At 37.7% G+C, this 10,206-nt stretch overlaps 1 non-coding gene across 1 annotated transcript; it reads right to left on the bottom strand.

Annotated features, from left to right (window-relative positions):
- Nucleotides 1–2,766: 2,766 nt before the first annotated feature.
- On the bottom strand, nucleotides 2,767–2,838 carry TRNAR-ACG (transfer RNA arginine (anticodon ACG)). Its single transcript has one exon. It is a non-coding gene; the product is annotated as a tRNA-Arg (tRNA).
- Between the last annotated feature and the right edge of the window lie 7,368 nt (nucleotides 2,839–10,206).

Genomic DNA, 10,206 nt, shown 5'->3' with positions numbered 1-10,206 from the left:
GTTTCAACTCTATTTTAGCCACTTAAACCACTTGGCTTTGGAGAAACCTCTTGAAGCCTCAGTTTCCATTTTAGGAAAATAACACAAGCTACTCTGAACTCCATCTGTGCACAGCAGTGCCATGGGCAGCAGTGGATTAGCATCTTTGTCCAATGTTGGATAAGGCAAGATTACTAACATATACTAGAGTTTGAAAGCCTGTGTATTTAGCAAGGACACATCAGATGCAGAAATAATAGGTTTTGATAAGTGAGATTAAAATAGGTAGTGCTTTATCCAGTTTTATGCTCAATTATATTTCAAAAGAATGATTCTTGCCTGACTAATGGTTCATCCACATGTCTGGACTAGAAGTCTGACTCCTCCCTTCATTGTGATTCTTCCCTCTCAACCCCAAATGAATCGACTCCCATTGATTCCATCTCAAGCCATCTCTCATACAACTCCACACTCATGGTTCATTTCTCACCTGGACTGTTGGAAAAGTGTTTTCCACTGCTCTCCCTGGTCCAGGATCTCCCTGTTCTTCTCTGTCTTCTGTTGTTTCTGTTCAGTCACTCATTTATGTACAACTCTTTGTGAGTCCCATGAACTAAAACACACCAGGGTTCCCTGTCCTTCACCATCTCCCAGAGCTTGATCAAACTCATGTCCACTGAGTCGGTGATGCCATCCAACCATCTCGTCCTCTGTTGTCACCTCCTTCTCCTGTCTTCAATCTTTCCCAGCATCAGGGTCTTTTCCAATGAGCCATCTCTTCACAACAGATGGCCAAAGTATTGGAGCTTCAGCTTCAACATCAGTCCTGCCAATGAATATTCAGGGCTGATCTTTAGGATTGACTGATTTGATCTCCTTGCAGTCCAAGAAACTCTCCAGAGTCTTATCCAACACCACAGTTCAAAAGCATCAATTTTTTGATGCTCAGCTTTCTTTATTATAGTCCAACTCTCACACCCATACATGACTATTGGAAAAACAATAGCATTGACTAGATGGACCTTTGTCGGCAAAGTAGTGTCTCTGATTTTTAATATGCTGTCTAGGTTGGTCATAGATTTTCTTCCAAGGAGCAAATGTCTTTTAATTTCATGGCTGCAGTCACCATCTGCAGTGATTTTAGAGCCCAAGAGAATAGTCTCTCACTGTTTCTCCATCTTTTTGCCATGAAGTGATGGGACTGGATGCCATGATCTTAGTTTTCTGAATGTTGAGTTTTAAGCCAACTTTTTCACTCTACTCTTCCACTTTCATCAAGAGGCTCTTTAGCTCCTCTTCACTTTCTACCATAAGGGTGGTGTCATCTGTGTATCTGAGGTTATTGATATTTCTCCCAGCAATCTTGATTCCAGTTTTGTGCTTCATCCAGCTCAGCATTTAGCATGATGTACTCTGCATATAAGTTAAATAAACAGGGTGGCAATATACAACCTGTCTCTGTCTTCTACGGTAGAGTATATCCAGAGTGCTTGTACCTACTTCTTTTCCATATCTTCACATTATTGACAACTAAGAGGAGAGTGAAAAAGTTGACTTAAAACTCAACATTCAGAAAACTAAGATCATGGCATCTGGTCCCATCACTTCATGGCAAATAGATGGGGAAACAGTGGAAACAGTGAGAGACTTTATTTTTGGGGGCTCCAAAATCACTGCAGATGGTGATTACAGCTATGAAATTAAAAGATGCTTACTCCTTGAAAGGGAAGTTATGACCAACCTAGACAGCATATTAAAAATCAGAGACATTACTTTGCCAACAAAGGTCTGTCTAGTCAAGGCTATGGTTTTTCCAGTAGTCATGTATGGATGTGAGAGTTGAACTATAAAGAAAGCTGAGTGCTGAATAATTGATGCTTTTGAACTGTGGTGGAGAAGACTCTGAGATTCCCTTGGACTGCAAGGAGATCCAAATAGTCCATGCTAAAGGAGATCAGTCCTGGGTGTTCATTGGAAGGAGTGATGTTGAAGCTGAAACTCCAATACTTTGGCTACCTCATGAAGAGTTTTGACTCATTTGAAAAGACCCTGATGCTGGAAAAGATTGAAGGCAGGAGGAGAAGGGATGACAGAGGATGAGATGGTTAGATGGCATCACCGACTTGATGGACATGAGTTTGGGTAAACTCCTGGAGTTGGTGGTGGACAGGGAGGCCTGGCGTGCTATAGTTGGTTGCAAAGAGTTGGACACAACTGAGTGACTGAACTGAATTGAAAGTCCAATTTCTTTATTTTTGCATGAAAGGCAAGTCACAGATTGGCTACATTCTGCCTGTCCAGTCTCATCTTTTGTCATTTTTTTTTTTTTATGAAGATTAAGTGATTCCAGATGCAAAGGACCACACCCTAGTTTGCAACCACAAATCACTCTTTCATATTTATCTACATTGTGTATTTTGCTTGTTCTGTCAAAATTCTGCCCATTCTTCAAAGTCATAGACAATATTTCACCTAAGAGCTTTCCGTATTGCACCAATTCAGAAATGATGTCTCCTTTTCTCACATTTTCAGAGGACTAAATATATCAGGTATAGTGGTACATTGGCTTGCCACTGCAAATTCACTATGGTGTGGTGCTAATCTTTGTGTCTTCACATCTTTTAAACGTGTAGCCAAGGGTAGACAACAAGTAAGGGAAAGGGAAGTCGCTCAGTCTTGTCCGACTCTTTGCGACCCCATGGACTGTAGCCCACCAGGCTCCTCCATCCATGGGATTTTCCTGGCAAGAGTACTGGAGTGGGATGCCATTTCCTTCTCCAGGAGGTCTTCCCCACCCAGGAATCGAACCCGGGTCTCCTGCATCGTAGGCAGACGCTTTACCGTCTGAGCCACCAAGGAAGTCATTGTAACTACAATGTAAGACAACAAAGGTATATTTAAATTGAAGTTCATCTCATCTCCATTTCTACCTATATGGTCTAGAAAGAGAAAGCTTCAAGTTCATTTAGTTTACCAGGCATATTCTGATTTACCTGGCTCAATCAACAAGTGTGTTGCTTGTCCCTTTATCTTTTCTAATCCATTCAGGACTTGAGTAGGCAGTGGTAGGTATTAGAGGTTAATTAAATGATTTTGAGGAACATTATGGGGTATTATTCCAGAAATGCCCTGATACCTAACCTGCCATCCAATCACTGTCAACTTTGCCCCTACTTCTATGTGATTTTAAAAATAAAGAGTAATAGAAAATTAAAAACCTTGCAAAATTGTATTAATAACGCCTCATTTCCCCCATATTCCCTAATACAAGTTTTTGGTGGGAACTGAGTTGGAACACAGGGCTTCCTCTCCTAATTTAATTCTATTTTTTTTAGGAATAATGCCTAGGTCTGGAAAGAAGAGAGAGAGAAATTAAATCTTTTAAAAGGCTTTGAGTCTATTTCTTCACATAGCTATATGAAACAAGGGAGACATAAATGTTTCTGCTGAATGAAATAGAAATGTAAGTTAAATAGAAAGACAAACTATGAATCACTGTATTTTAATACATTAATTCTTCCAATTTAAGATTTCATCAGTGTAAATTTTCTTAAGGGCAAAAAAGAGTCAGGCAATGGAATGCAGGTCTTAGATAAAGCTTTGGGTCCAGCGGTTGATCAGGATCAGAGTTATGTTGGTTATAATGATGGGTCTGGGTTGTCAACAGCCTTAGAAGCAAGACAATAAGGCAGATCTGTGATTTACTGGTTGGGTTCAAGATGTGTATTTACTGGAGGGAGGCTGCTGCTTACAATCTGGGGTCATTAACCTGGTGACTTTCTGTGTTATGTTGTCATTGATTGATTAGATTAAGGGGTGTTGTCATTGATTGAGTAAACAGAATTAAAACCAGTTCTGGTGTGTACTTGTTACCATGGTTAAAAAACAATCAATTTCCCCCCACCCTCCTCAGAATGAGGGAGTTTTCAATTTTCACTATCATTATGTATACTTTATGATTATTATATATACTAAAATCTGCTTCCAGATTTTGACTTCTGTTTCCAGGAAGATGGTATAGATATTTTTTTCTCTGTTCTTTATCTTAACTACACTGAAAAGTCTGATGATTGCATGTAAAACAAGGATAGGAAGAATCTGAAAGTGGAAAGGAGAGAACAGACCATCCATGGACCTCAAAAACCAAGGAAGGACACCATGGTGACATGGGTTTCCTTTTTGCTTCATATATCTCAGACTTGGAGTTTGAAGAAGCCAGAAACCCAAATACATCCTTTGGTACAGACCAAAAAAATTTCCAACAAAAATTTTCTTTACTAGCTGAAGGACCAGGAAAAGTATAGCCTAACAGAAATTATAAATTCAGAGAAAAAAAAGCCCCTTCAATAAATGCTGCTGGGAACTGGATCAGTTCAGTTCAGTTCAGTTCAGTCACTCAGTCGTGTCCGACTCTTTGCGACCCCATGAATCGCAGCATGCCAGGCCTCTGTCCATCACCAACTCCTGGAGTTCACTCAAACTCACGTCCATCGAGTCGGTGATGCCATCCAGCCATCTCATCCTCTGTCGTCCCCTTCTCCTCCTGCCCCCAATCCCTCCCAGCATCAGAGTCTTTTCCAATGAGTCAACTCTTCACATGAGGTGGCCAAAGTACTGGAGTTTCAGCTTCAACATCATTCCTTCCAAAGAACACCCAAGACTGATCTCCTTCAGAATGGACTGGTTGGATCTCCTTACAGTCCAAGGGACTCTAAAGAGTCTTCTCCAACACCACAGTTCAAAAGCATCAATTCTTCGGCACTCAGCTTTCTTCACAGTCCAACTCTCACGTTCATACATGACCACTGGAAAAACCATAGCCTTGACTAGACAGACCTTTGTTGGCAAAGTAATGTCTCTGCTTTTCAATATGCTATCTAGGTTGGTCATAACTCTCCTTAACTGAATAGCTACATTCAAAATAATCAAACTGCACTATTTTCTTACACCATTAAAAAAGAAAATTCAAATAGATTAAAGACTCACAAGTAAAACCTGAAATAATAAAAATTCTAGAAGAAAACATAGATAATGTTTTTTGATGTTATCACTTATATGTGGAATCTAAAAAATTAAAACAAACAAATGAATATAACAAACAGAAACAGGCTCAGAGGTATAGAGAACAAACTAGTGGTCACCAGTGTGGAGAGGGATGGGGGAAAGGACAAGATAGGGCTAGGGGATCAAGAAGTACAGTACAGTATATAGAAGACTGCTGCTGCTAAGTCACTTCAGTCTTGTCCAACTCTGTGCGACCCCATAGATGGCAGCCCACCAGGGTCCCCTGTCCCTGGGATTCTCCAGGCAAGAACACTGGAGTGGATTGCCATTTCCTTCTCCAATGCATAAAAGTGAAAAAGTGAAAGTGAAGTCGCTCAGTCGTGTCCGACCCTCAGCGACCCCATGGACTGCAGCCTACCAGGCTCCTCCATCCATGGGGTTCTCCAGGCAAGAGTAGTGGAGTGGGTTGCCATTGCCTTATATATAAAATAAATAAAATACAAGTATGTAATATATAATGTAGGGAATATAGCTAATATTCTATAGTAACTTTAAATGGAGTACAATTTATAAAAATATTGAATCACTATGTTGTACATCTGAAACTAATATAATATTCTAAATCAAGTATACTTCAATTTAAAAAATGGGCACAGGACCTGAATAGACATTTTTCAAAAAGAAGACATGCAGATGACTAACAGGCACATGAAAAGATGCACTAATATCTAATGCACTAATATTAGTGCACTAAGATGCACTAATATTAGTGCACTAAGATGCAGTAATATTAGTGCACATGAAAAGATGCACTAATATTAGCCCAATATCACTAATCACCAGGGAAAGGCAATTGAAACTACTATGATACCACCTCACACTTCTCAGAATGGCTGTTATCAAAAAGACAACAAATAACAAATGGATATTGGCAAGGATATTTAGAAAAGGGAACACTTCTACACTGTTGGTAGAAGCATAAACTGATATCAGTTCAGTTCAGTTCAGTTCAGTCGCTCAGTCGTATGCGCCTCTTTGAGACCCCATGAATTGCAGCACGCCAGGCCTCCCTGTCCATCACCAACTCCAGGAGTTCACTCAGACTCACGTCCATAAACTGATATAGTCACTATCAAAAATGGTATTGACATTCCTGAAAAAATTAAAAATAGAACTACCATACAATCCAGCAATTTCACTTTTGAATATTCACCAAAAAAAAGGAAAAACTTTGATTCAGAAAGATATACATGCACCCTTATGTTCACTGAAGCATTCTTAAAAATAGCCAAGATACAGAAGCAACATAAATGCCCATTATTAGATGTTTAGATAAAGATATTTTTTACACAACACATACACACACACACACACACACAATGGAAGATTACTCAGTCATGTAATACAATGAAACCTTGCCATTTGTGACAACATGGTTGGATGTAGAAGGTATTATGCTAAGTGAAATAAGTTAGAGAAAGATGAATACCCTGTGTTTTCACCTAAAGGCAGAATCTAAAATATGAAACAAATAAACAAATATAACCAAACAGAAACAGAATCATAGATACAGAGAACAAACATGTGGTTGCCAGGGGGCAAGGGTAGGGGAGGAGAAAAATAAATGAGTGAGATGAAGAAGTACAAACTTTCAGTTACAGAATAAATGAGTCACAGGTGTGACTACAGTGTGGGGAATATAGTCAGTAATTATGTCATATCTTTGTATAGTGACTGATGACAACTGGATTCATCATGGTGATTCTTTTGAAATATTTAGAAATATAGAATCACTATTTGTGTACCAGTAACTAACATAGTTGTGACCAGCTATACATCGAAATAAGCAAATGCATATATACACAAACAAATGTTGGAAATAAAAGCAGAAATAAACAAATAGGACCTAATTAAAATTAAAAGCTTCTGCACAACAACAAAAAAAACTATAAGCAAGGTGAAAAGACAGCCTTCAGAATGGGAGAAAATAATAGCAAATGAAGCAACTGACAAACAACTAATCTCAAAAATATACAAGCAACTCCTACAGCTCAACTCCAGAAAAATAAATGACCCAATCAAAAAATGGGCCAAAGAACTAAATAGACATTTCTCCAAAGAAGACATACAGATGGCTAACAAACACATGAAAAGATGCTCAACATCACTCATTATCAGAGAAATGCAAATCAAAACCACAATGAGGTACCATTTCACGCCAGTCAGAATGGCTGCGATCCAAAAGTCTACAAGTAATAAATGCTGGAGAGGGTGTGGAGAAAAGGGAACCCTCTTACACTGTTGGTGGGAATGCAAACTAATACAGCCATTATGGGGAACAGTGTGGAGATTCCTTAAAAAACTGGAAATAGAACTGCCTTATGACCCAGCAATCCCACTGCTGGGCATACACACTGAGGAAACCAGAAGGGAAAGAGACATGTGTACCCCAACGTTCATCACAGCACTGTTCATAATAGCCAGGACATGGAAGCAACCTAGATGTCCATCAGCAGATGAATGGATAAGAAAGCTGTGGTATGTATATACAATGGAGTATTACTCAGCCATTAAAAAGAATACATTTGAGTCAGTTCTAATGAGGTTGATGAAATTGGAGCCTATTATACAGAGTGAAGTAAGCCAGAAAGAAAAACACCAATACAGTATACTAACGCATATATATGGAATTTAGAAAGATGGTAACGATAACCCTGTATGCGAGACAGCAAAAGAGACACTGATGTATAGAACAGTCTTTTGGACTCTGTGGGAGAGGGGGGGGATGATTTGGGAGAATGGTATTGAAACATGATAATATCATATAAGAAATGAATCGCCAGTCCAGGTTCGATGCAGGATACAGGATGCTTGGGGCTGGTGCACTGGGATGACCCAGAGAGATGGTATGGGGAGGGAGGTGGGAGGGGGATTCAAGATTGGAAACATGTGTACACCCGTGGTGGATTCATGTTGATGTATGGCAAAACCAATACAATATTGTAAAGTAATTAGCCTCCAATTAAAATAAATAAATTTTTTTTAAAAATAAAAACTTTTAAAAAAGAGATCAGATTTGCAGTGACCAGACTGGTGGTAAGGGGAGGAGCAATTAGATGAAGGAAGACAAAAGGTACAAATTTCCAGTTATATGATAAATAAATACTAGGGATATAATGTACAACTTGATTGTGACAACACTGCTATATGTTACAAATGAAAGTTGAGAGTAAATCCTGAGTTTTCATCACATGGAAAAACAATTTTTAAGGTATATTTATTTAATGTCATTATGTTGTACATCTTAAGCTTGTACAGTGCTGTATGAAAATTTATATCTCAATAAAACTTAAAGAAAAAAAACAGATGGGAACTTCAACTTCTAATTCCACTTGGAAGTAAATGAATTAGTTCTTTCCCTTGCTCCAATACTCTGGCCACCTGATATGAAGAACTGACTGTTTTGAAAAGACCCTGATGCTGAGAAAGATTGAAGGTAAGAGGAGAAGGGGATGATAGAGGATGAGATGATTGGATGGCATTACTGACTCAATGGACAAAAGTTTGAGTAAACTCCAGGAGTTGGTGATGGACAGGGAGGCCTGGTGTGCTGCAGTCCATGAGGTTGCAAAGAGGCGGACATGACTGAGTGACTGAACTGAACTGAAGTGATATATGAGATGATAGATGTTCACTAAACCTATTGTGACAATCATTTCATTTCAAATATATAAAAAAATTATTTAAGTCAAATCATTATGTGGTACATCTTAAGCTTTTACAGTGCTGTATGAAAATTATATCTCAATAAAACTTAAAGGAAAAAAAAAAGATGGGAACTTGGACTTCTAATTCCACCTGGAAGTAAATGAATTTTTTCTTTCCCCTGTTCCTTTGAGTGATGTCAAAGGAGGGTACCTAAAACATGGGTTCAAATAAGATCCCAAATCTCAGAACAAATATGCATATTTTAATTTACAAATCACTTATACAAACAACTAGGAAAAATTTCATCTTGAATGAAAGAAGGCAGTCACGGATGTCAACTCTAAGGTGGCAGACTTTTACGTTAACTTACAAAGACTTTGGGGCAGCTATCATAAAAATGCTTCAAGAAGCAATTATAAACATGATTGAGATCAATGAAAAAATAGAAAGCCTTAGAAAATAAGTTGAAGTTGTGAAGAAGCAAATGAAAAATTAGGAACTGAAAAATATAGTAACCAAAATACTAAACTCACTGGAGATTCAACATCAGAAAAGAGCATGAAATCAGTGAGTTTGAAAGTTGAACAATCTTCAAAATTATTCAGTTTAACAACAGAGAGACTGAAAAAAAATAGCCTCAGGGTCTTCGTGGACTATGATAAAGATATATTATTACTGTCATCAAAATCCTGGAAGGAGAAGAGAAAGAAAGCAGAGCTGAAAAAGTACTTGAAGAAATAAGGGAATTGGGAATTCCCAATTTGACAAAAGACATAAGCCTACAGATTTAAGAAGTGGACCAAATTCCCAAAAGGATAAACCCAAAAGAAATCCACATCATGACACATCATAGTTAAACTGGGAAAAAAAGGCAAACAAAAATCCTGAAATCAAATCAGTAAAAAAAAACACAAAGCATTATCTACAAGGAGAAGACAATTTATATGATAGCAAATTTTGATCAGAAACCATGAGAGGCAGAAAAAAAAAATGCACAGCATTTTTCCTGTCCTGAAAGTAAAACTTGTCAACCTAGCATTTTGTATCAAGTAAAAAAATCTTTCAGGCATGAAGGGGAAAACAAAACATTCTCAAGAGAGATAAAATATATGTATATAAAATATATATTAAAATACATATATATATATTCACCAGGAGACCTAACTTACAGAAATAGCTAAATAAAATTATCTAACAAATACTATATGATAAAACAAGACCTCTAAGAACACCAAGAAATAAGAAGAAACTGGAAACAGCCAAAATATGGGTAAAGAGAACAGACACTTAAATTATGAACATATAATTACATTATAAACAAAGGAGAGTGGAGGGTAAAGTGAGGTAAAACTTACAGTTTTTTTGGGCGAGCAAAATGATGACCTCAGTATACTGTGATTATGTGTATAATGGGTATATAACATAATTTCTGAAACAATCATTGAAATAGCTATACAAATAAATACACTAAAAAACTGCATAGATAAATCAAAGTGGAATTCTAAAAATGCTCCA

This window comes from Bos taurus, chromosome 4 (assembly GCF_002263795.3).
Source record: "Bos taurus isolate L1 Dominette 01449 registration number 42190680 breed Hereford chromosome 4, ARS-UCD2.0, whole genome shotgun sequence".
Taxonomy (NCBI): Eukaryota; Metazoa; Chordata; class Mammalia; order Artiodactyla; family Bovidae; genus Bos; species Bos taurus.
Note: the sequence above shows the minus strand (reverse complement) of the source record. Positions and strands in the feature narration are given on the sequence as shown.